The sequence below is a fragment of the Eleutherodactylus coqui genome, unplaced genomic scaffold, assembly GCF_035609145.1.
Source record: "Eleutherodactylus coqui strain aEleCoq1 unplaced genomic scaffold, aEleCoq1.hap1 HAP1_SCAFFOLD_72, whole genome shotgun sequence".
Classification (NCBI taxonomy): Eukaryota; Metazoa; Chordata; class Amphibia; order Anura; family Eleutherodactylidae; genus Eleutherodactylus; species Eleutherodactylus coqui.
The window spans coordinates 505,831-531,794 of NW_027101776.1; the positions used below are offsets into that span (position 1 = coordinate 505,831).

Consider the following 25,964-nt stretch of genomic DNA (forward strand, 5'->3'; position numbering starts at 1 on the left):
AATATGAAAAGTCCCTTTTTTTTTTTCTCTTTTTCTCTTTTGATTGTAATGGAAAATTGTTAATAAAGAGACAATTAAACAGGGTCATTTGTGGGGGTTCTCCAAAGCCGCTCAAGGGCTCCACAAGTGGGCAATGGGGCCTAAAACACTTTCATGCAAAATAACTTCACAAAGCCACCGGCTGCTCCTTTCGGTTTGGCCCCCATTGTGCATACGGACACAAGATTAGGGCCACAATGGGTATATCTCTGAACACGGGACATACAGGGGGTCTCCATTATCAAAGATTTGTACAGTATGTTTGCACATGTTTGAGATATTGCGGCTGAAAATAAATTACGTTTTTTTTAAAATTTTTCTCAATTTTGACGCTTTTAATAAATATACACTAATTTTATCAGACTATTTTCACCTCCTAAATGAAGTACAACATGTGGCAAAAAAACAATATCAGAATCACTTGGATATGCAGAGCCTTTAGGCCTCATGTCCACGGGGAAAAGAATTAAAATCCGCAGCGGATCACCTGCACGCGGATCCGCACCCCGTAGGGATGCATTGACCACCCGTGGGTAGATAAATACCCGCGGATGGTCAATAAAAGTGAATTAAAAAAAATGTGGAGCATGAAAAAAAATGGACATGCTCCATTTAGGTGCGGGTCTCCCGCGGGGACGGCTCCTGCAGGCTTCTATTGAAGCCTATGGAAGCCGTCCGGATCCGCGGGAGACCTAAAATAAGAATAACTTACCCGTAGCGGACCGGGCAGGTCTCCTCTTCTTTGCGGCCGGATCTTCTTTCTTCGGCCCGGCGGATGTGCCCGGCGCGCGGCACGCCTATAGCAGTTTATCTCCTCACCAACCATATGTATCAGTGTTATGTTGGATGGTCTATATTGCATCTATTACTTCTAGTTCTAGCTGTTTGTCATCCCTTTGATGACTGTCAGGATCCAACACCCCCCCCCCAGGATCCAACAGCGTCCCACCCATCCTTCCCCTCTGAAGGTAATATAGCGCTCACTAGCTCCACAAGACTAGATTGGAGCGGCTCCTCTCTTCAGTAGCTCCACTCACTTACAGAAAGGAAGCAGCTGGTGGCATCACCAGCTTGTTCACACTCAGGAGGCTCTATTCCCTGCAATTGGCTTAGTTCCGTGGGTTTGCATAGTTATTGCCTAATACATCTCTAAACATCTATAGGCAACACACTGTTCCTGCTTTTTTTCACTCCTACTTTAATAGATAAAGATATCTTATTTGGACAATTGGTATGTTTCTCCGAAGGTTTGTTCAGTTACTGTTTGTTACAGTATTGTGATGGAACCTGTACGTTTGCTAAAAAAAAAAAAAGGAATTAAATACTCAAATCTAATCTAATGTAATGTCTTTTTCGACCAATAAGACAAATTGAACACAGCAAGTGTGTGTGTGAGAGAGAGGGGGTGGCTGAGTAAGTGGGTGAGCAGGCGGGCAGCTGTGTGAGGAGCAGAGTGTTTAGGAAAGTTTCAGAAGGAGGACCAGCACATTGGATAACTTTTTCGTAGAAAAATCAGCTTTTATTTTCATTCATGACAGTTCCCTTATTTGTATATTACCCAGAGGAGCGTGCATGGCCAGGTTCGTCTCCTTACTCAGTTTGTAGGTGCTCTCCCTAAGGAGGATTCATGCCAGCTCCTTCATTTGCATATTACCCAGAGGAGCGTGCATGGCCAGGTGCATCTACTTACTCAATTTGTACTTGCTCTCCCTAAGGAGGATTCATGCCAGTTCCCTTATTTGCATATTACCCAGAGGAGCGTGCATGGCCAGGTTCGTCTCCTTACTCAGTTTGTAGGTGCTCTCCCTAAGGAGGATTCATGCCAGCTCCTTCATTTGCATATTACCCAGAGGAGCGTGCACAGCCAGGTGCGTCTACTTACTCAATTTGTACTTGCTCTCCCTAAGGAGGATTTATGCCAGCTCCCTTATTTGCATATTACCCAGAGGAGCGTGCATGGCCAGGTGCATCTGCTTACTCAGTTTGTAGTTGCTCTCCCTAAGGAGGATTCATGCCAGCTCCCTTATTTGCATATTACCCAGAGCAGGGGCGTAGATAGAGGCTCATGGGCTCGGGTGCATAAGTTTAGCTTGGGGCCCTCTACAGACCCCTCCAACCTCCACTCCTTTTCACGGCTACTACTTCTACATCACTTTTAGCTCCATTACTGTTTTTTTTTTTAATTGCCCACCAATAGATCATTGGTAATCAGTGGTTTTAGCAGAGTTTTAAAACATCCAGAACACAAGCCTCAAGGCATGCTTCGCTTCCTCAGGAAAGAAAAAGAAAAAAAAAATATATATATATATATATACATACACATACACACACACACACACACACACACACACACACACATATATACAGACATATACACATATGGAGACAGCATAATAACAATATATACAATAGAGACAACATTATATGGATGAGATTTCTTTAAACGTGTGACTACTTCTCCATTCACTTCTGTCGAGCTGACGGAGATGGTCAAGCACTGAGCTCCCATGAACGGCGGAGTCGTAGTCATGCAATGAGACTAGTGCTACGCGACCAAGATTGCTGTATAGCCCTGCGACCTCACACTCTCGGGCCGGCTTCACACCACCGGTTTCCTATTGTTCAATCCACAGTCGTCGTCCACACGGAGGATCCGCAGCAAATCACATGCATTGAAAGATACATACTACTGCTACTTCCTTCACTCTCGCGGTCATCCGCATTGCAGATTCTGCAGGAACGCAGGGTCACCGTCTGGGTTAACGGCCAGATTCCGCAGTGGTATCCCGCATTCGGAATGTGAAGCGGTCGTGTGCAACCGGCCTTACTGAAGACAATGGAGTTGCGATACAACTCACAAGTAGCTGCGACCAATATATTGCAAAAATCCAACCTCGTAGAGGTTTAAGCAATCTATAGGTTGTGGGAACTTGCGCGACCCCATTGATATATTTGAGAATGCAAGTTCACAGGGCTGCACAGCGATCTTTGGTCACATGACCCATGTCATGGCGAAAGACTCCATAGAGCTCCAGCCTTAGGGCTCATGTCCACGACTGTGTTCTCACCGCAGAGACGCAGCGTTTTACGCATACCACCGTGGGCTCTTCGGCCAGATTCACACAGATGTATTTGCGCAGCATATTATGCATGAAAAATATACATGCTAAATACACGTCAGTAGAACCCGCTGATTGCAGCGAGTTCCTTCACATAAGTGTATTTTGCATGCGCATTTTGTTAAAAAAAAAAAGCAGTCCCCTTTATTTTCTCGTGCATTTCTGCAGGGGCAGAACATGTATTATTCTAATTACACTAATTGCCCATTTCAATAAATGGCGGCATGGTTGCGTGTTTTTTTGCGCTTGCAAATGTGCTTGATTCGTGCTAACAAAAGTACAGTAAGGGCCGCTTCACACAAACATATTTGTTTCAATGGATACCTTCAGAATTCTCTTTACTCACACATTTCGCATGCGTGCAAAACCTCACCATGCTCTATTTTTGTGCACATTTGCGCACCAAGGGTCCCTGTACAAGTCTATGGGAAGTGTGCACGTAACCGATTCCTATCTCCAAAAAAAGTTATAATAAACAGCGATAAAGTCTTATAAACTCCAAAATGGTACAAATAAAAACTACAGGACATCAGGCAAAAACACGAGCCGTCGCACAAGTATCATGCGATACTTCCGCCATGTATCACGTGGACATGAGGCCTAAATCTAAGTGCTTGGTTGTTAGCAGCCGCAGCTGCGCTGCACCTCTTGCTCATCAGTTTTTTTTCCTGCTTTTGGAAACTGCTGTAGGAAAGGGGGTGCACCAGTACTGGAGGTACTGCAATACCAGGTCAATGTGCGGAGTGGACAGAGCAAGCACTTTTTCCAGCTCCCTGTTCTAAAAATCCATTTAATATATGATCCCCAGATAGGGGACGTATCAGATGCAACACGCTCAGCCAGCACTCCGGGCACACCCACAATGCACTGAGGGAGCCGGAAGACCTTTGCATAGCCCCGCCCAACGCCTTCTCAACCAGGGTGAGCCGTCCCCGCGGGAGACCCGCGCCTGAATGGAGCATGTCCGGATTTTTTCCTGCACGCGGGACCCGCGCCTGCAGGGAAAAATGACATCCGCAGGTATTTTACTACCTGCAGGTGTCTAATGCATCCATATCCATTGCATAGCGCCGATCGCAATGTCGGGGGTGGGGGGGTCCGAACAGCCCGGGATGACAGCTCCATGCTGCGGACACCGACAGCATGGAGCTGTCATGTCCAGAGCCCGAGGGGCTTTATTCTCTGCAGGACACATGTTTTTACTTCCTCAGAGAATAAAGCCCACTTCGGGAGGACGTAAAAACACTATGGCCCGGGGCGTGGCTTAGCAAGCAAGGAGAGAGGTCGCACGCTGTTTTGCTCCTCCACAGAATCTCCCTTTTCAGCCCTTTTCTGGGTCAAATCAGTGACCCAAACAGAGGCAGACAAGAGCACAGCACCTGGGGACCCACCAGAACCCACAACCGGCCCGGACAAGGCTCACCTGGTGATCTCCAGCCGCCAAAAAGAAGCCGAAGAGCCGCGGCCCTGCACAGCGGCCCGCGCCCTAACCCGACAAGTACCGCGCTCAGAAACACCCGGCGAGGACCGCTCACGGAGCCCCAAGCAGAGGACTATGGCACAAGGTAACCCCTGCCGACTTGGAGGGGAGGCTCTGTCACCCTCAGTGCCCGCGCTCTCACCGCAGCGCCTTGCAAATACACAGCCGCGGCTCCCTCCCTCTGAATATACCGCCGTGGCCACCAACCTGCAACTCGGCGGCACATACAATCATCAGGGTGATCCCCCGCTGGACTAATCCCCACGCTGGTGGTTTTCCCCCTCCTGCTCCCCAGAGCCGACAATCAGCACGGGCGGGCACACCGGAAGATCTGCACCTAGTCTCTAGCTCCCTGTGAGGCAGCGGCCATCTCGCCCCCCCTCCCCCCTGAGTCGAGCAGGCTGCTTGGCATACTAGCCAGACCAGAGCAGAAAAGTAAAAAAGAGAGGATACTGTGATCCTCCCAGCACATCAACACCAGGCAAAGTTTAAAGCAGTACTCACTATTTCTGACGTGCAGCGGGGGAACGGAGGTCCTCTCCCCGGAGCTCTCAGACCGACAGCAGGCTCCATTAAAGTATAGTGCAATTCAAATATCAATGCACCACAGCACCATCTAGTGGCCAAAACAGAGATAACCAGGACCTGAACCTCTTCTCATCCCTTTCTCAAAGCACTAAACAAAGCCAATCCTTGCCCATTAGAAAGAGCAACGAGGCCCCTAAGGCCTCCTTCCCACGAGCGTGACGGGCTCCGCCGCGTAATATTACGCAGTGAAGCCCGTCACGGCGCCCCCCAGAGACCCCATACTTACCAGCGGAAGATCGCGTGAAGACACTTCCCTGCACACCGCCGTCGCGTCATGTGACACGCCCACCGCGTCACATGACGCGGCCGGCCGTGTCACGTGACGCGCCGGCCGCGTCATATGACGTGCGGCGGTAGGCGGGGAAGCGTTTTTTCACGCTATCTTCCGCTGGTTGCAGCGGGAGATAGCGTGAACGGAAGCCGTCAGCGCGTACACCCGCAGCAAATAGAACATGCTGCGGGTGACAACGGGAGATTTCACGGTGCGTAATTCCGCGGTGGAATTACGCATCGTGTGCATTGTGCTATTAGGTTCAATAGAACCTAATAGCATGGGGCAACGCAGCGGATTTTTGCCGCGGATTTACGCGGCGTAAATCCGTTCGTGGGAAGGAGGCCTAAGGCCTCATGTCCACGGGGAAAATAAGAATTAAAATCCGCAGCGGATTTTAACTCTTCTCCCGCGCGCGGATCCGCACCCCATAGGGATGCATTGACCACCCGCGGGTAGATAAATACCCGCGGATCGTCAATAAAAGTGATTTTAAAAAAAATGGAGCATGAAAAAAATCTGGACCATGCTCCATTTTCATGCGGGTCTCCCGCGGGCTTCTATTGAAGCCTATGGAAGCCGTCCGGATCCGCGGGACACAAAAATCATATTTTACTTACACGCTCCGGTTCTTCTCTTCGGCGCCGCGCCATCTTCTCTCAGTCGCGGCCGGATCATTTTGCTTCGGCCCGGCGCATGCGCGAGGCACGTCACCGACGTCATCATGCACATCCGCCGAGCCGAAGAATGAAGATCCGGCCGCGACGAGAGAAGATGACGCCGCCGCGAAGAGAAGAAACGGAGCGGATGGGAGGTGAGTTTATTCTCATTTATTCCCATTTTCAGCGCTCATGTCCGCGGGGCAGGAGGGACCCGCTGCAGATTCTACATGGAGAATCTGCAGCGGATCTGATTTTCCCCGTGGACATGAGGCCTAAGTGTGTTGAGAAGAGGGACCCACAGTTAACTACAAGGAGAATACCTCCCCACCTTACTGCCAAGTGATCTGTGGAGGAATATCTGCATAGCCAGACTGCTATATAGAAACTGTCAGCAACCCACAAAGACAGACCCTGTGCCAAAGGGTACTGACAGAAAAACACTATATAGCCTCCTCAGCATTACAAAATAGCCTGGAAGCAAGTCCCAGCCCCCGCAACACCCAAGGAAGCAATACATCGCGCGCCTCGCAGACGCAAATATCAAATTCCCGGTGCGACCCAGCGGACTCCTCAATCCCAAACACTTTCTTCTCAGCAAATACTGATAGTTCTAAAAAAAGAAAGGACTCTTATCAGGCAAAGCCACACTTAACAAATCTTCAAAACTCTACAGGAGCGCTACCTAAGGCACTCAAGATGGAATAGCAGGACTCTATGTTCTAACTCCACCCGCCACATGAGGCTCCTCAGCAACACATAACAGGACCACTCAACATCAATGAGCTTCTAAAGGAACTTTTAACAAACAACTACGCCTTCCAACGCCTCCATAAAGAATACGCCACCCAGTAGACCACTATACAACAAATAGCGACCAATCCACAGCGCATATCCAAGAATTAACTATTCAGGATGGTTAAGCGACGTATTAAAGCAACGGCCCCCAGGAGACTCTCAGAGTACTTCCCGCCTGGCACACAGAGCAACAAAAACAAACCCGCCACATCTCATTCAAACATCCCCGTAACCGAAGAAATACCCAACACCCACAGCCCTGCGGCTCTGTCTCCATACTCCTCCACAGGATCTCTCCCGCCTACCCCAGCCAATCCCAACACCTCCCCTGGAAGCGGAGGGAAAAGGAATGTTCAGGACCCCCTACCAGCCTCCCCCTCCCCAAAAGGACCGGCGGCAAAAAAGAGCCAAAATAACAATCCACAAGAAACTCCCCCGCAGACAGATCCTATCAACAATCTCCAAGCTTATCCCGACTCTGAAAGCCCCTTAACTATAAACGCTCTGAAGACTATGCTAATCTCGCTGCAAAAGGACATTTCTAAAGATATACAGAGCCTCTCTGGTCAATTACAATCTAACATCGACCACCTAGCTACCAGAACTGACCACCTTGAACGGAAAATGGGAGAATTTACCAAAGCCCACAACGAGTTGGTAGATGCGCATGGCAGTATGGAAGAAGTCGCATATTTGAGAGAGAAGGTCATAGACTTGGAAGACCGATCCAGAAGAAACAATCTCAAATTTAGGGGAGTTCCAGAGACTGTGACCCCCCCTGACATTCCACAATATATACTCAAATTACTCCAAACGCTCCTCCCGGACCTTCCCGAGATCGAATATGCAGTTGACAGAGCCCACAGAATTCCAAAAGCACGCTCTGTCCCTGAGTCAGCCCCCAGAGAAATCTTAGCAAGAATACACTTCCATAAAATAAAAGAGGAAGTCTTGGCAGTTGGAAGGCGTAGAGGCACACTACCGACTCCATATGAAGACATACAAATATTTCCAGATCTTTCAGCCGCCACTCTGCAGTCTCGGAGAAAGTTTACAGAAGTTACAGCAGCACTACGAGAGGCGCACATCAAGTATAGATGGGGATTCCCAACCAAACTACTGATCTCAAAAAATGGAACCATCCAGGTTGCCACCTCGCCAGAAGAAGGCGTCTCGTTCCTGAAACAATGGGGGATCCCTATCCTTCAGAAGCCTCTGAGGACGGCGGTAGAATCTCCTACAAGAATCGAACAAGACTGGAAAACATCAGATAAGCATGGCAGACACGCATAAATTGATGTTGTAAAGGGTCTTGAACCCATAGTTATATTTCTCCTTTACGGAGCCTAAAGTGGATGGTTTAAAATGCCACCCCTACCTAAGGTTCATTCATCCAGTGCAGATAGGCGCTGGATGAACAATATTTTGATTTTGTTAACTGTTAATGATGTTTTTTTTCCTTATGTCAAATATAGTTATAAAAGGTTCAGTAGGAGGCCACTTCCCTACCCCCCCCCCCCACCATACTTAATATGAAAAAACACAACGACTCCCCAGCGTATAAACCACCTACCAGTTATGCCCATTAGCATCACATCCCTAAATGTAAAAGGCCTGAACAGCCCCTATAAACGTAGCATGCTTTGGAGACAGGCTCTTAAGTCCCACTCAGACATCTTCCTCGCCCAAGAGACACACTTCCTGAGAGATAAACACCCCCCCTGCAACCACCCTAAATTTCCAAACATTTTCCTGGCATCAAATGAAGGGAAAAAAAAGAAAGGCGTAATGATAGCCATTAGCCGGAACGTTACATTTTCCCAAAAAAACGTATACGTGGACCCAGGCGGGCGATTTCTAATATTAGTCTGCGTAATTAACGCCACCACCTACACTCTAGTAAATGTCTACTTCCCATTTAAAAGGCAGGGCCAAATTCTTCAAACATGTTCTTTCCGAAGTGGCTAAAATTCGAGAGGGGAATTTGGTGATCGGAGGAGATCTAAACTCAGTGGTGGACCCTACCTTGGACTCCACCGCGAGCGGCAGGGGCATGTCACCCATTGTCCCAATCATACACTCAGAAGAATTATACGACGTGTGGAGGTGCATGCATGGATCGTAGAGGGACTACACGTTTCTCTCCGCGCCACATGCATCTTATTCTAGGATAGATATGTTCCTGCTGCCGTGGGCAGGCCTCGAGGGGGTTTTACAGGCGGATATTGGAACAATATCATGGTCTGACCACGCCCCCATATCCTTAACGCTCCAAGAGAGCCCATTTCAATAAATGGCGGCATGGTTGCGTGTTTTTTTGCGCTTGCAAATGTGCTTGATTCGTGCTAACAAAAGTACAGTAAGGGCCGCTTCACACAAACATATTTGTTTCAATGGATGCCTTCAGAATTCTCTTTACTCACACATTTCGCATGCGTGCAAAACCTCACCATGCTCTATTTTTGTGCACATTTGCGCACCAAGGGTCCCTGTACAAGTCTATGGGAAGTGTGCACGTAACCGATTCCTATCTCCAAAAAAAGTTATAATAAACAGCGATAAAGTCTTATAAACTCCAAAATGGTACAAATAAAAACTACAGGACATCACGCAAAAACACGAGCCGTCGCACAAGTATCATGCGATACTTCCGCCATGTATCACGTGGACATGAGGCCTAAATCTAAGTGCTTGGTTGTTAGCAGCCGCAGCTGTGCTGCACCTCTTGCTCATCAGTTTTTTTTCCCGCTTTTGGAAACTGCTGTAGGAAAGGGGGTGCACCAGTACTGGAGGTACTGCAATACCAGGTCAATGTGCGGAGTGGACAGAGCAAGCACTTTTTCCAGCTCCCTGTTCTAAAAATCCATTTAATATATGATCCCCAGATAGGGGACGTATCAGATGCAACACGCTCAGCCAGCACTCCGGGCACACCCACAATGCACTGAGGGAGCCGGAAGACCTTTGCATAGCCCCGCCCAACACCTTCTCAACCAGGGTGAGCCGTCCCCGCGGGAGACCCGCGCCTGAATGGAGCATGTCCGGATTTTTTCCTGCACGCGGGACCCGCGCCTGCAGGGAAAAATGACATCCGCAGGTATTTTACTACCTGCAGGTGTCTAATGCATCCATATCCATTGCATAGCGCCGATCGCAATGTCGGGGGTGGGGGGGTCCGAACAGCCCGGGATGACAGCTCCATGCTGCGGACACCGACAGCATGGAGCTGTCATGTCCAGAGCCCGAGGGGCTTTATTCTCTGCAGGACACATGTTTTTACTTCCTCAGAGAATAAAGCCCACTTCGGGAGGACGTAAAAACACTATGGCCCGGGGCGTGGCTTAGCAAGCAAGGAGAGAGGTCGCACGCTGTTTTGCTCCTCCACAGAATCTCCCTTTTCAGCCCTTTTCTGGGTCAAATCAGTGACCCAAACAGAGGCAGACAAGAGCACAGCACCTGGGGACCCACCAGAACCCACAACCGGCCCGGACAAGGCTCACCTGGTGATCTCCAGCCGCCAAAAAGAAGCCGAAGAGCCGCGGCCCTGCACAGCGGCCCGCGCCCTAACCCGACAAGTACCGCGCTCAGAAACACCCGGCGAGGACCGCTCACGGAGCCCCAAGCAGAGGACTATGGCACAAGGTAACCCCTGCCGACTTGGAGGGGAGGCTCTGTCACCCTCAGTGCCCGCGCTCTCACCGCAGCGCCTTGCAAATACACAGCCGCGGCTCCCTCCCTCTGAATATACCGCCGTGGCCACCAACCTGCAACTCGGCGGCACATACAATCATCAGGGTGATCCCCCGCTGGACTAATCCCCACGCTGGTGGTTTTCCCCCTCCTGCTCCCCAGAGCCGACAATCAGCACGGGCGGGCACACCGGAAGATCTGCACCTAGTCTCTAGCTCCCTGTGAGGCAGCGGCCATCTCGCCCCCCCTCCCCCCTGAGTCGAGCAGGCTGCTTGGCATACTAGCCAGACCAGAGCAGAAAAGTAAAAAAGAGAGGATACTGTGATCCTCCCAGCACATCAACACCAGGCAAAGTTTAAAGCAGTACTCACTATTTCTGACGTGCAGCGGGGGAACGGAGGTCCTCTCCCCGGAGCTCTCAGACCGACAGCAGGCTCCATTAAAGTGTAGTGCAATTCAAATATCAATGCACCACAGCACCATCTAGTGGCCAAAACAGAGATAACCAGGACCTGAACCTCTTCTCATCCCTTTCTCAAAGCACTAAACAAAGCCAATCCTTGCCCATTAGAAAGAGCAACGAGGCCCCTAAGGCCTCCTTCCCACGAGCGTGACGGGCTCCGCCGCGTAATATTACGCAGTGAAGCCCGTCACGGCGCCCCCCAGAGACCCCATACTTACCAGCGGAAGATCGCGTGAAGACACTTCCCTGCACACCGCCGTCGCGTCATGTGACACGCCCACCGCGTCACATGACGCGGCCGGCCGTGTCACGTGACGCGCCGGCCGCGTCATATGACGTGCGGCGGTAGGCGGGGAAGCGTTTTTTCACGCTATCTTCCGCTGGTTGCAGCGGGAGATAGCGTGAATGGAAGCCGTCAGCGCGTACACCCGCAGCAAATAGAACATGCTGCGGGTGACAACGGGAGATTTCACGGTGCGTAATTCCGCGGTGGAATTACGCATCGTGTGCATTGTGCTATTAGGTTCAATAGAACCTAATAGCATGGGGCAACGCAGCGGATTTTTGCCGCGGATTTACGCGGCGTAAATCCGTTCGTGGGAAGGAGGCCTAAGGCCTCATGTCCACGGGGAAAATAAGAATTAAAATCCGCAGCGGATTTTAACTCTTCTCCCGCGCGCGGATCCGCACCCCATAGGGATGCATTGACCACCCGCGGGTAGATAAATACCCGCGGATCGTCAATAAAAGTGATTTTTAAAAAAATGGAGCATGAAAAAAATCTGGACCATGCTCCATTTTCATGCGGGTCTCCCGCGGGCTTCTATTGAAGCCTATGGAAGCCGTCCGGATCCGCGGGACACAAAAATCATATTTTACTTACACGCTCCGGTTCTTCTCTTCGGCGCCGCGCCATCTTCTCTCAGTCGCGGCCGGATCATTTTGCTTCGGCCCGGCGCATGCGCGAGGCACGTCACCGACGTCATCATGCACATCCGCCGAGCCGAAGAATGAAGATCCGGCCGCGACGAGAGAAGATGACGCCGCCGCGAAGAGAAGAAACGGAGCGGATGGGAGGTGAGTTTATTCTCATTTATTCCCATTTTCAGCGCTCATGTCCGCGGGGCAGGAGGGACCCGCTGCAGATTCTACATGGAGAATCTGCAGCGGATCTGATTTTCCCCGTGGACATGAGGCCTAAGTGTGTTGAGAAGAGGGACCCACAGTTAACTACAAGGAGAATACCTCCCCACCTTACTGCCAAGTGATCTGTGGAGGAATATCTGCATAGCCAGACTGCTATATAGAAACTGTCAGCAACCCACAAAGACAGACCCTGTGCCAAAGGGTACTGACAGAAAAACACTATATAGCCTCCTCAGCATTACAAAATAGCCTGGAAGCAAGTCCCAGCCCCCGCAACACCCAAGGAAGCAATACATCGCGCGCCTCGCAGACGCAAATATCAAATTCCCGGTGCGACCCAGCGGACTCCTCAATCCCAAACACTTTCTTCTCAGCAAATACTGATAGTTCTAAAAAAAGAAAGGACTCTTATCAGGCAAAGCCACACTTAACAAATCTTCAAAACTCTACAGGAGCGCTACCTAAGGCACTCAAGATGGAATAGCAGGACTCTATGTTCTAACTCCACCCGCCACATGAGGCTCCTCAGCAACACATAACAGGACCACTCAACATCAATGAGCTTCTAAAGGAACTTTTAACAAACAACTACGCCTTCCAACGCCTCCATAAAGAATACGCCACCCAGTAGACCACTATACAACAAATAGCGACCAATCCACAGCGCATATCCAAGAATTAACTATTCAGGATGGTTAAGCGACGTATTAAAGCAACGGCCCCCAGGAGACTCTCAGAGTACTTCCCGCCTGGCACACAGAGCAACAAAAACAAACCCGCCACATCTCATTCAAACATCCCCGTAACCGAAGAAATACCCAACACCCACAGCCCTGCGGCTCTGTCTCCATACTCCTCCACAGGATCTCTCCCGCCTACCCCAGCCAATCCCAACACCTCCCCTGGAAGCGGAGGGAAAAGGAATGTTCAGGACCCCCTACCAGCCTCCCCCTCCCCAAAAGGACCGGCGGCAAAAAAGAGCCAAAATAACAATCCACAAGAAACTCCCCCGCAGACAGATCCTATCAACAATCTCCAAGCTTATCCCGACTCTGAAAGCCCCTTAACTATAAACGCTCTGAAGACTATGCTAATCTCGCTGCAAAAGGACATTTCTAAAGATATACAGAGCCTCTCTGGTCAATTACAATCTAACATCGACCACCTAGCTACCAGAACTGACCACCTTGAACGGAAAATGGGAGAATTTACCAAAGCCCACAACGAGTTGGTAGATGCGCATGGCAGTATGGAAGAAGTCGCATATTTGAGAGAGAAGGTCATAGACTTGGAAGACCGATCCAGAAGAAACAATCTCAAATTTAGGGGAGTTCCAGAGACTGTGACCCCCCCTGACATTCCACAATATATACTCAAATTACTCCAAACGCTCCTCCCGGACCTTCCCGAGATCGAATATGCAGTTGACAGAGCCCACAGAATTCCAAAAGCACGCTCTGTCCCTGAGTCAGCCCCCAGAGAAATCTTAGCAAGAATACACTTCCATAAAATAAAAGAGGAAGTCTTGGCAGTTGGAAGGCGTAGAGGCACACTACCGACTCCATATGAAGACATACAAATATTTCCAGATCTTTCAGCCGCCACTCTGCAGTCTCGGAGAAAGTTTACAGAAGTTACAGCAGCACTACGAGAGGCGCACATCAAGTATAGATGGGGATTCCCAACCAAACTACTGATCTCAAAAAATGGAACCATCCAGGTTGCCACCTCGCCAGAAGAAGGCGTCTCGTTCCTGAAACAATGGGGGATCCCTATCCTTCAGAAGCCTCTGAGGACGGCGGTAGAATCTCCTACAAGAATCGAACAAGACTGGAAAACATCAGATAAGCATGGCAGACACGCATAAATTGATGTTGTAAAGGGTCTTGAACCCATAGTTATATTTCTCCTTTACGGAGCCTAAAGTGGATGGTTTAAAATGCCACCCCTACCTAAGGTTCATTCATCCAGTGCAGATAGGCGCTGGATGAACAATATTTTGATTTTGTTAACTGTTAATGATGTTTTTTTTCCTTATGTCAAATATAGTTATAAAAGGTTCAGTAGGAGGCCACTTCCCTACCCCCCCCCCCCACCATACTTAATATGAAAAAACACAACGACTCCCCAGCGTATAAACCACCTACCAGTTATGCCCATTAGCATCACATCCCTAAATGTAAAAGGCCTGAACAGCCCCTATAAACGTAGCATGCTTTGGAGACAGGCTCTTAAGTCCCACTCAGACATCTTCCTCGCCCAAGAGACACACTTCCTGAGAGATAAACACCCCCCCTGCAACCACCCTAAATTTCCAAACATTTTCCTGGCATCAAATGAAGGGAAAAAAAAGAAAGGCGTAATGATAGCCATTAGCCGGAACGTTACATTTTCCCAAAAAAACGTATACGTGGACCCAGGCGGGCGATTTCTAATATTAGTCTGCGTAATTAACGCCACCACCTACACTCTAGTAAATGTCTACTTCCCATTTAAAAGGCAGGGCCAAATTCTTCAAACATGTTCTTTCCGAAGTGGCTAAAATTCGAGAGGGGAATTTGGTGATCGGAGGAGATCTAAACTCAGTGGTGGACCCTACCTTGGACTCCACCGCGAGCGGCAGGGGCATGTCACCCATTGTCCCAATCATACACTCAGAAGAATTATACGACGTGTGGAGGTGCATGCATGGATCGTAGAGGGACTACACGTTTCTCTCCGCGCCACATGCATCTTATTCTAGGATAGATATGTTCCTGCTGCCGTGGGCAGGCCTCGAGGGGGTTTTACAGGCGGATATTGGAACAATATCATGGTCTGACCACGCCCCCATATCCTTAACGCTCCAAGAGAGCCCATTTCAATAAATGGCGGCATGGTTGCGTGTTTTTTTGCGCTTGCAAATGTGCTTGATTCGTGCTAACAAAAGTACAGTAAGGGCCGCTTCACACAAACATATTTGTTTCAATGGATGCCTTCAGAATTCTCTTTACTCACACATTTCGCATGCGTGCAAAACCTCACCATGCTCTATTTTTGTGCACATTTGCGCACCAAGGGTCCCTGTACAAGTCTATGGGAAGTGTGCACGTAACCGATTCCTATCTCCAAAAAAAGTTATAATAAACAGCGATAAAGTCTTATAAACTCCAAAATGGTACAAATAAAAACTACAGGACATCACGCAAAAACACGAGCCGTCGCACAAGTATCATGCGATACTTCCGCCATGTATCACGTGGACATGAGGCCTAAATCTAAGTGCTTGGTTGTTAGCAGCCGCAGCTGTGCTGCACCTCTTGCTCATCAGTTTTTTTTCCCGCTTTTGGAAACTGCTGTAGGAAAGGGGGTGCACCAGTACTGGAGGTACTGCAATACCAGGTCAATGTGCGGAGTGGACAGAGCAAGCACTTTTTCCAGCTCCCTGTTCTAAAAATCCATTTAATATATGATCCCCAGATAGGGGACGTATCAGATGCAACACGCTCAGCCAGCACTCCGGGCACACCCACAATGCACTGAGGGAGCCGGAAGACCTTTGCATAGCCCCGCCCAACACCTTCTCAACCAGGGTGAGCCGTCCCCGCGGGAGACCCGCGCCTGAATGGAGCATGTCCGGATTTTTTCCTGCACGCGGGACCCGCGCCTGCAGGGAAAAATGACATCCGCAGGTATTTTACTACCTGCAGGTGTCTAATGCATCCATATCCATTGCATAGCGCCGATCGCAATGTCGGGGGTGGGCGGGTCCGAACAGCCCGGGATGACAGCTCCATGCTGCGGACACCGACAGCATGGAGCTGTCATGTCCAGAGCCCGAGGGGCTTTATTCTCTGCAGGACACATGTTTTTACTTCCTCAGAGAATAAAGCCCACTTCGGGAGGACGTAAAAACACTATGGCCCGGGGCGTGGCTTAGCAAGCAAGGAGAGAGGTCGCACGCTGTTTTGCTCCTCCACAGAATCTCCCTTTTCAGCCCTTTTCTGGGTCAAATCAGTGACCCAAACAGAGGCAGACAAGAGCACAGCACCTGGGGACCCACCAGAACCCACAACCGGCCCGGACAAGGCTCACCTGGTGATCTCCAGCCGCCAAAAAGAAGCCGAAGAGCCGCGGCCCTGCACAGCGGCCCGCGCCCTAACCCGACAAGTACCGCGCTCAGAAACACCCGGCGAGGACCGCTCACGGAGCCCCAAGCAGAGGACTATGGCACAAGGTAACCCCTGCCGACTTGGAGGGGAGGCTCTGTCACCCTCAGTGCCTGCGCTCTCACCGCAGCGCCTTGCAAATACACAGCCGCGGCTCCCTCCCTCTGAATATACCGCCGTGGCCACCAACCTGCAACTCGGCGGCACATACAATCATCAGGGTGATCCCCCGCTGGACTAATCCCCACGCTGGTGGTTTTCCCCCTCCTGCTCCCCAGAGCCGACAATCAGCACGGGCGGGCACACCGGAAGATCTGCACCTAGTCTCTAGCTCCCTGTGAGGCAGCGGCCATCTCGCCCCCCCTCCCCCCTGAGTCGAGCAGGCTGCTTGGCATACTAGCCAGACCAGAGCAGAAAAGTAAAAAAGAGAGGATACTGTGATCCTCCCAGCACATCAACACCAGGCAAAGTTTAAAGCAGTACTCACTATTTCTGACGTGCAGCGGGGGAACGGAGGTCCTCTCCCCGGAGCTCTCAGACCGACAGCAGGCTCCATTAAAGTGTAGTGCAATTCAAATATCAATGCACCACAGCACCATCTAGTGGCCAAAACAGAGATAACCAGGACCTGAACCTCTTCTCATCCCTTTCTCAAAGCACTAAACAAAGCCAATCCTTGCCCATTAGAAAGAGCAACGAGGCCCCTAAGGCCTCCTTCCCACGAGCGTGACGGGCTCCGCCGCGTAATATTACGCAGTGAAGCCCGTCACGGCGCCCCCCAGAGACCCCATACTTACCAGCGGAAGATCGCGTGAAGACACTTCCCTGCACACCGCCGTCGCGTCATGTGACACGCCCACCGCGTCACATGACGCGGCCGGCCGTGTCACGTGACGCGCCGGCCGCGTCATATGACGTGCGGCGGTAGGCGGGGAAGCGTTTTTTCACGCTATCTTCCGCTGGTTGCAGCGGGAGATAGCGTGAACGGAAGCCGTCAGCGCGTACACCCGCAGCAAATAGAACATGCTGCGGGTGACAACGGGAGATTTCACGGTGCGTAATTCCGCGGTGGAATTACGCATCGTGTGCATTGTGCTATTAGGTTCAATAGAACCTAATAGCATGGGGCAACGCAGCGGATTTTTGCCGCGGATTTACGCGGCGTAAATCCGTTCGTGGGAAGGAGGCCTAAGGCCTCATGTCCACGGGGAAAATAAGAATTAAAATCCGCAGCGGATTTTAACTCTTCTCCCGCGCGCGGATCCGCACCCCATAGGGATGCATTGACCACCCGCGGGTAGATAAATACCCGCGGATCGTCAATAAAAGTGATTTTAAAAAAAATGGAGCATGAAAAAAATCTGGACCATGCTCCATTTTCATGCGGGTCTCCCGCGGGCTTCTATTGAAGCCTATGGAAGCCGTCCGGATCCGCGGGACACAAAAATCATATTTTACTTACACGCTCCGGTTCTTCTCTTCGGCGCCGCGCCATCTTCTCTCAGTCGCGGCCGGATCATTTTGCTTCGGCCCGGCGCATGCGCGAGGCACGTCACCGACGTCATCATGCACATCCGCCGAGCCGAAGAATGAAGATCCGGCCGCGACGAGAGAAGATGACGCCGCCGCGAAGAGAAGAAACGGAGCGGATGGGAGGTGAGTTTATTCTCATTTATTCCCATTTTCAGCGCTCATGTCCGCGGGGCAGGAGGGACCCGCTGCAGATTCTACATGGAGAATCTGCAGCGGATCTGATTTTCCCCGTGGACATGAGGCCTAAGTGTGTTGAGAAGAGGGACCCACAGTTAACTACAAGGAGAATACCTCCCCACCTTACTGCCAAGTGATCTGTGGAGGAATATCTGCATAGCCAGACTGCTATATAGAAACTGTCAGCAACCCACAAAGACAGACCCTGTGCCAAAGGGTACTGACAGAAAAACACTATATAGCCTCCTCAGCATTACAAAATAGCCTGGAAGCAAGTCCCAGCCCCCGCAACACCCAAGGAAGCAATACATCGCGCGCCTCGCAGACGCAAATATCAAATTCCCGGTGCGACCCAGCGGACTCCTCAATCCCAAACACTTTCTTCTCAGCAAATACTGATAGTTCTAAAAAAAGAAAGGACTCTTATCAGGCAAAGCCACACTTAACAAATCTTCAAAACTCTACAGGAGCGCTACCTAAGGCACTCAAGATGGAATAGCAGGACTCTATGTTCTAACTCCACCCGCCACATGAGGCTCCTCAGCAACACATAACAGGACCACTCAACATCAATGAGCTTCTAAAGGAACTTTTAACAAACAACTACGCCTTCCAACGCCTCCATAAAGAATACGCCACCCAGTAGACCACTATACAACAAATAGCGACTAGAGATGAGCGAACACGTTCGGCCCCGCCCCTTTTTCGCCCGAACACCGAACTTTGCGAACACCTCGGTGTTCGGGCGAAAAAGTTCGGGGGCCGCCGTGGCAGCGCGGGGGGGTGCGGCGGGGAGTGGGGGGGAGAGGGAGAGAGAGAGGGCTCCCCCCTGTTCCCCGCTACTGCCGCCCGCGCCGCCGCGCATCTCCCCGCCCCCCGGCGGCACCCGGACACTTACGCGCGAACACTGCAGTGTTCGCTAAAGCCGGTGTCCGGGTGCGGATGTGTCCGTAACGGACACGTTCGCTCATCTCTAATAGCGACCAATCCACAGCGCATATCCAAGAATTAACTATTCAGGATGGTTAAGCGACGTATTAAAGCAACGGCCCCCAGGAGACTCTCAGAGTACTTCCCGCCTGGCACACAGAGCAACAAAAACAAACCCGCCACATCTCATTCAAACATCCCCGTAACCGAAGAAATACCCAACACCCACAGCCCTGCGGCTCTGTCTCCATACTCCTCCACAGGATCTCTCCCGCCTACCCCAGCCAATCCCAACACCTCCCCTGGAAGCGGAGGGAAAAGGAATGTTCAGGACCCCCTACCAGCCTCCCCCTCCCCAAAAGGACCGGCGGCAAAAAAGAGCCAAAATAACAATCCACAAGAAACTCCCCCGCAGACAGATCCTATCAACAATCTCCAAGCTTATCCCGACTCTGAAAGCCCCTTAACTATAAACGCTCTGAAGACTATGCTAATCTCGCTGCAAAAGGACATTTCTAAAGATATACAGAGCCTCTCTGGTCAATTACAATCTAACATCGACCACCTAGCTACCAGAACTGACCACCTTGAACGGAAAATGGGAGAATTTACCAAAGCCCACAACGAGTTGGTAGATGCGCATGGCAGTATGGAAGAAGTCGCATATTTGAGAGAGAAGGTCATAGACTTGGAAGACCGATCCAGAAGAAACAATCTCAAATTTAGGGGAGTTCCAGAGACTGTGACCCCCCCTGACATTCCACAATATATACTCAAATTACTCCAAACGCTCCTCCCGGACCTTCCCGAGATCGAATATGCAGTTGACAGAGCCCACAGAATTCCAAAAGCACGCTCTGTCCCTGAGTCAGCCCCCAGAGAAATCTTAGCAAGAATACACTTCCATAAAATAAAAGAGGAAGTCTTGGCAGTTGGAAGGCGTAGAGGCACACTACCGACTCCATATGAAGACATACAAATATTTCCAGATCTTTCAGCCGCCACTCTGCAGTCTCGGAGAAAGTTTACAGAAGTTACAGCAGCACTACGAGAGGCGCACATCAAGTATAGATGGGGATTCCCAACCAAACTACTGATCTCAAAAAATGGAACCATCCAGGTTGCCACCTCGCCAGAAGAAGGCGTCTCGTTCCTGAAACAATGGGGGATCCCTATCCTTCAGAAGCCTCTGAGGACGGCGGTAGAATCTCCTACAAGAATCGAACAAGACTGGAAAACATCAGATAAGCATGGCAGACACGCATAAATTGATGTTGTAAAGGGTCTTGAACCCATAGTTATATTTCTCCTTTACGGAGCCTAAAGTGGATGGTTTAAAATGCCACCCCTACCTAAGGTTCATTCATCCAGTGCAGATAGGCGCTGGATGAACAATATTTTGATTTTGTTAACTGTTAATGATGTTTTTTTTCCTTATGTCAAATATAGTTATAAAAGGTTCAGTAGGAGGCCACTTCCCTACCCCCCCCCCCCACCATACTTAATATGAAAAAACACAACGACTCCCCAGCGTATAAACCACCTACCAGTTATGCCCATTAGCATCACATCCCTAAATGTAAAAGGCCTGAACAGCCCCTATAAACGTAGCATGCTTTGGAGACAGGCTCTTAAGTCCCACTCAGACATCTTCCTCGCCCAAGAGACACACTTCCTGAGAGATAAACACCCCCCCTGCAACCACCCTAAATTTCCAAACATTTTCCTGGCATCAAATGAAGGGAAAAAAAAGAAAGGCGTAATGATAGCCATTAGCCGGAACGTTACATTTTCCCAAAAAAACGTATACGTGGACCCAGGCGGGCGATTTCTAATATTAGTCTGCGTAATTAACGCCACCACCTACACTCTAGTAAATGTCTACTTCCCATTTAAAAGGCAGGGCCAAATTCTTCAAACATGTTCTTTCCGAAGTGGCTAAAATTCGAGAGGGGAATTTGGTGATCGGAGGAGATCTAAACTCAGTGGTGGACCCTACCTTGGACTCCACCGCGAGCGGCAGGGGCATGTCACCCATTGTCCCAATCATACACTCAGAAGAATTATACGACGTGTGGAGGTGCATGCATGGATCGTAGAGGGACTACACGTTTCTCTCCGCGCCACATGCATCTTATTCTAGGATAGATATGTTCCTGCTACCGTGGGCAGGCCTCGAGGGGGTTTTACAGGCGGATATTGGAACAATATCATGGTCTGACCACGCCCCCATATCCTTAACGCTCCAAGAGAGCCCATTTCAATAAATGGCGGCATGGTTGCGTGTTTTTTTGCGCTTGCAAATGTGCTTGATTCGTGCTAACAAAAGTACAGTAAGGGCCGCTTCACACAAACATATTTGTTTCAATGGATGCCTTCAGAATTCTCTTTACTCACACATTTCGCATGCGTGCAAAACCTCACCATGCTCTATTTTTGTGCACATTTGCGCACCAAGGGTCCCTGTACAAGTCTATGGGAAGTGTGCACGTAACCGATTCCTATCTCCAAAAAAAGTTATAATAAACAGCGATAAAGTCTTATAAACTCCAAAATGGTACAAATAAAAACTACAGGACATCACGCAAAAACACGAGCCGTCGCACAAGTATCATGCGATACTTCCGCCATGTATCACGTGGACATGAGGCCTAAATCTAAGTGCTTGGTTGTTAGCAGCCGCAGCTGTGCTGCACCTCTTGCTCATCAGTTTTTTTTCCCGCTTTTGGAAACTGCTGTAGGAAAGGGGGTGCACCAGTACTGGAGGTACTGCAATACCAGGTCAATGTGCGGAGTGGACAGAGCAAGCACTTTTTCCAGCTCCCTGTTCTAAAAATCCATTTAATATATGATCCCCAGATAGGGGACGTATCAGATGCAACACGCTCAGCCAGCACTCCGGGCACACCCACAATGCACTGAGGGAGCCGGAAGACCTTTGCACAGCCCCGCCCAACACCTTCTCAACCAGGGTGAGCCGTCCCCGCGGGAGACCCGCGCCTGAATGGAGCATGTCCGGATTTTTTCCTGCACGCGGGACCCGCGCCTGCAGGGAAAAATGACATCCGCAGGTATTTTACTACCTGCAGGTGTCTAATGCATCCATATCCATTGCATAGCGCCGATCGCAATGTCGGGGGTGGGCGGGTCCGAACAGCCCGGGATGACAGCTCCATGCTGCGGACACCGACAGCATGGAGCTGTCACGTCCAGAGCCCGAGGGGCTTTAGTCTCTGCAGGACACATGTTTTTACTTCCTCAGAGAATAAAGCCCACTTCAGGAGGACGTAAAAACACTATGGCCCGGGGCGTGGCTTAGCAAGCAAGGAGAGAGGTCGCACGCTGTTTTGCCGGCCGCGTCATATGACGAGCGACGGTAGGTGGGGAAGCGTTTTTTCACGCTATCTTCCGCTGGTTGCAGCGGGAGATAGCGTGAACGGAAGCCGTCAGCGCGTACACCCGCAGCAAATAGAACATGCTGCGGGTGACAACGGGAGATTTCACGGTGCGTAATTCCGCGGTGGAATTACGCATCGTGTGCATTGTGCTATTAGGTTCAATAGAACCTAATAGCATGGGGCAACGCAGCGGATTTTTGCCGCGGATTTACGCGGCGTAAATCCGTTCGTGGGAAGGAGGCCTAAGGCCTCATGTCCACGGGGAAAATAAGAATTAAAATCCGCAGCGGATTTTAACTCTTCTCCCGCGCGCGGATCCGCACCCCATAGGGATGCATTGACCACCCGCGGGTAGATAAATACCCGCGGATCGTCAATAAAAGTGATTTTAAAAAAAATGGAGCATGAAAAAAATCTGGACCATGCTCCATTTTCATGCGGGTCTCCCGCGGGCTTCTATTGAAGCCTATGGAAGCCGTCCGGATCCGCGGGACACAAAAATCATATTTTACTTACACGCTCCGGTTCTTCTCTTCGGCGCCGCGCCATCTTCTCTCAGTCGCGGCCGGATCATTTTGCTTCGGCCCGGCGCATGCGCGAGGCACGTCACCGACGTCATCATGCACATCCGCCGAGCCGAAGAATGAAGATCCGGCCGCGACGAGAGAAGATGACGCCGCCGCGAAGAGAAGAAACGGAGCGGATGGGAGGTGAGTTTATTCTCATTTATTCCCATTTTCAGCGCTCATGTCCGCGGGGCAGGAGGGACCCGCTGCAGATTCTACATGGAGAATCTGCAGCGGATCTGATTTTCCCCGTGGACATGAGGCCTAAGTGTGTTGAGAAGAGGGACCCACAGTTAACTACAAGGAGAATACCTCCCCACCTTACTGCCAAGTGATCTGTGGAGGAATATCTGCATAGCCAGACTGCTATATAGAAACTGTCAGCAACCCACAAAGACAGACCCTGTGCCAAAGGGTACTGACAGAAAAACACTATATAGCCTCCTCAGCATTACAAAATAGCCTGGAAGCAAGTCCCAGCCCCCGCAACACCCAAGGAAGCAATACATCGCGCGCCTCGCAGACGCAAATATCAAATTCCCGGTGCGACCCAGCGGACTCCTCAATCCCAAACACTTTCTTCTCAGCAAATACTGATAGTTCTAAAAAAAGAAAGGACTCTTATCAGGCAAAGCCACACTTAACAAATCTTCAAAACTCTACAGGAGCGCTACCTAAGGCACTCAAGATGGAATAGCAGGACTCTATGTTCTAACTCCACCCGCCACATGAGGCTCCTCAGCAACACATAACAGGACCACTCAACATCAATGAGCTTCTAAAGGAACTTTTAACAAACAACTACGCCTTCCAACGCCTCCATAAAGAATACGCCACCCAGTAGACCACTATACAACAAATAGCGACCAATCCACAGCGCATATCCAAGAATTAACTATTCAGGATGGTTAAGCGACGTATTAAAGCAACGGCCCCCAGGAGACTCTCAGAGTACTTCCCGCCTGGCACACAGAGCAACAAAAACAAACCCGCCACATCTCATTCAAACATCCCCGTAACCGAAGAAATACCCAACACCCACAGCCCTGCGGCTCTGTCTCCATACTCCTCCACAGGATCTCTCCCGCCTACCCCAGCCAATCCCAACACCTCCCCTGGAAGCGGAGGGAAAAGGAATGTTCAGGACCCCCTACCAGCCTCCCCCTCCCCAAAAGGACCGGCGGCAAAAAAGAGCCAAAATAACAATCCACAAGAAACTCCCCCGCAGACAGATCCTATCAACAATCTCCAAGCTTATCCCGACTCTGAAAGCCCCTTAACTATAAACGCTCTGAAGACTATGCTAATCTCGCTGCAAAAGGACATTTCTAAAGATATACAGAGCCTCTCTGGTCAATTACAATCTAACATCGACCACCTAGCTACCAGAACTGACCACCTTGAACGGAAAATGGGAGAATTTACCAAAGCCCACAACGAGTTGGTAGATGCGCATGGCAGTATGGAAGAAGTCGCATATTTGAGAGAGAAGGTCATAGACTTGGAAGACCGATCCAGAAGAAACAATCTCAAATTTAGGGGAGTTCCAGAGACTGTGACCCCCCCTGACATTCCACAATATATACTCAAATTACTCCAAACGCTCCTCCCGGACCTTCCCGAGATCGAATATGCAGTTGACAGAGCCCACAGAATTCCAAAAGCACGCTCTGTCCCTGAGTCAGCCCCCAGAGAAATCTTAGCAAGAATACACTTCCATAAAATAAAAGAGGAAGTCTTGGCAGTTGGAAGGCGTAGAGGCACACTACCGACTCCATATGAAGACATACAAATATTTCCAGATCTTTCAGCCGCCACTCTGCAGTCTCGGAGAAAGTTTACAGAAGTTACAGCAGCACTACGAGAGGCGCACATCAAGTATAGATGGGGATTCCCAACCAAACTACTGATCTCAAAAAATGGAACCATCCAGGTTGCCACCTCGCCAGAAGAAGGCGTCTCGTTCCTGAAACAATGGGGGATCCCTATCCTTCAGAAGCCTCTGAGGACGGCGGTAGAATCTCCTACAAGAATCGAACAAGACTGGAAAACATCAGATAAGCATGGCAGACACGCATAAATTGATGTTGTAAAGGGTCTTGAACCCATAGTTATATTTCTCCTTTACGGAGCCTAAAGTGGATGGTTTAAAATGCCACCCCTACCTAAGGTTCATTCATCCAGTGCAGATAGGCGCTGGATGAACAATATTTTGATTTTGTTAACTGTTAATGATGTTTTTTTTCCTTATGTCAAATATAGTTATAAAAGGTTCAGTAGGAGGCCACTTCCCTACCCCCCCCCCACCATACTTAATATGAAAAAACACAACGACTCCCCAGCGTATAAACCACCTACCAGTTATGCCCATTAGCATCACATCCCTAAATGTAAAAGGCCTGAACAGCCCCTATAAACATAGCATGCTTTGGAGACAGGCTCTTAAGTCCCACTCAGACATCTTCCTCGCCCAAGAGACACACTTCCTGAGAGATAAACACCCCCCCTGCAACCACCCTAAATTTCCAAACATTTTCCTGGCATCAAATGAAGGGAAAAAAAAGAAAGGCGTAATGATAGCCATTAGCCGGAACGTTACATTTTCCCAAAAAAACGTATACGTGGACCCAGGCGGGCGATTTCTAATATTAGTCTGCGTAATTAACGCCACCACCTACACTCTAGTAAATGTCTACTTCCCATTTAAAAGGCAGGGCCAAATTCTTCAAACATGTTCTTTCCGAAGTGGCTAAAATTCGAGAGGGGAATTTGGTGATCGGAGGAGATCTAAACTCAGTGGTGGACCCTACCTTGGACTCCACCGCGAGCGGCAGGGGCATGTCACCCATTGTCCCAATCATACACTCAGAAGAATTATACGACGTGTGGAGGTGCATGCATGGATCGTAGAGGGACTACACGTTTCTCTCCGCGCCACATGCATCTTATTCTAGGATAG

General features: G+C 50.0%; 4 pseudogenes; all 4 read right to left on the bottom strand.

The window, feature by feature from the left end:
* Positions 1-3,851: 3,851 nt before the first annotated feature.
* On the bottom strand, positions 3,852-3,979 carry LOC136591250 (U2 spliceosomal RNA; annotated as a pseudogene).
* Positions 3,980-9,724: 5,745 nt separating this feature from the next.
* On the bottom strand, positions 9,725-9,852 carry LOC136591252 (U2 spliceosomal RNA; annotated as a pseudogene).
* A 5,745-nt stretch (positions 9,853-15,597) lies between these two features.
* LOC136591253 (U2 spliceosomal RNA) lies at positions 15,598-15,725 on the bottom strand (annotated as a pseudogene).
* A 6,060-nt stretch (positions 15,726-21,785) lies between these two features.
* On the bottom strand, positions 21,786-21,913 carry LOC136591254 (U2 spliceosomal RNA; annotated as a pseudogene).
* Positions 21,914-25,964: the final 4,051 nt, after the last annotated feature.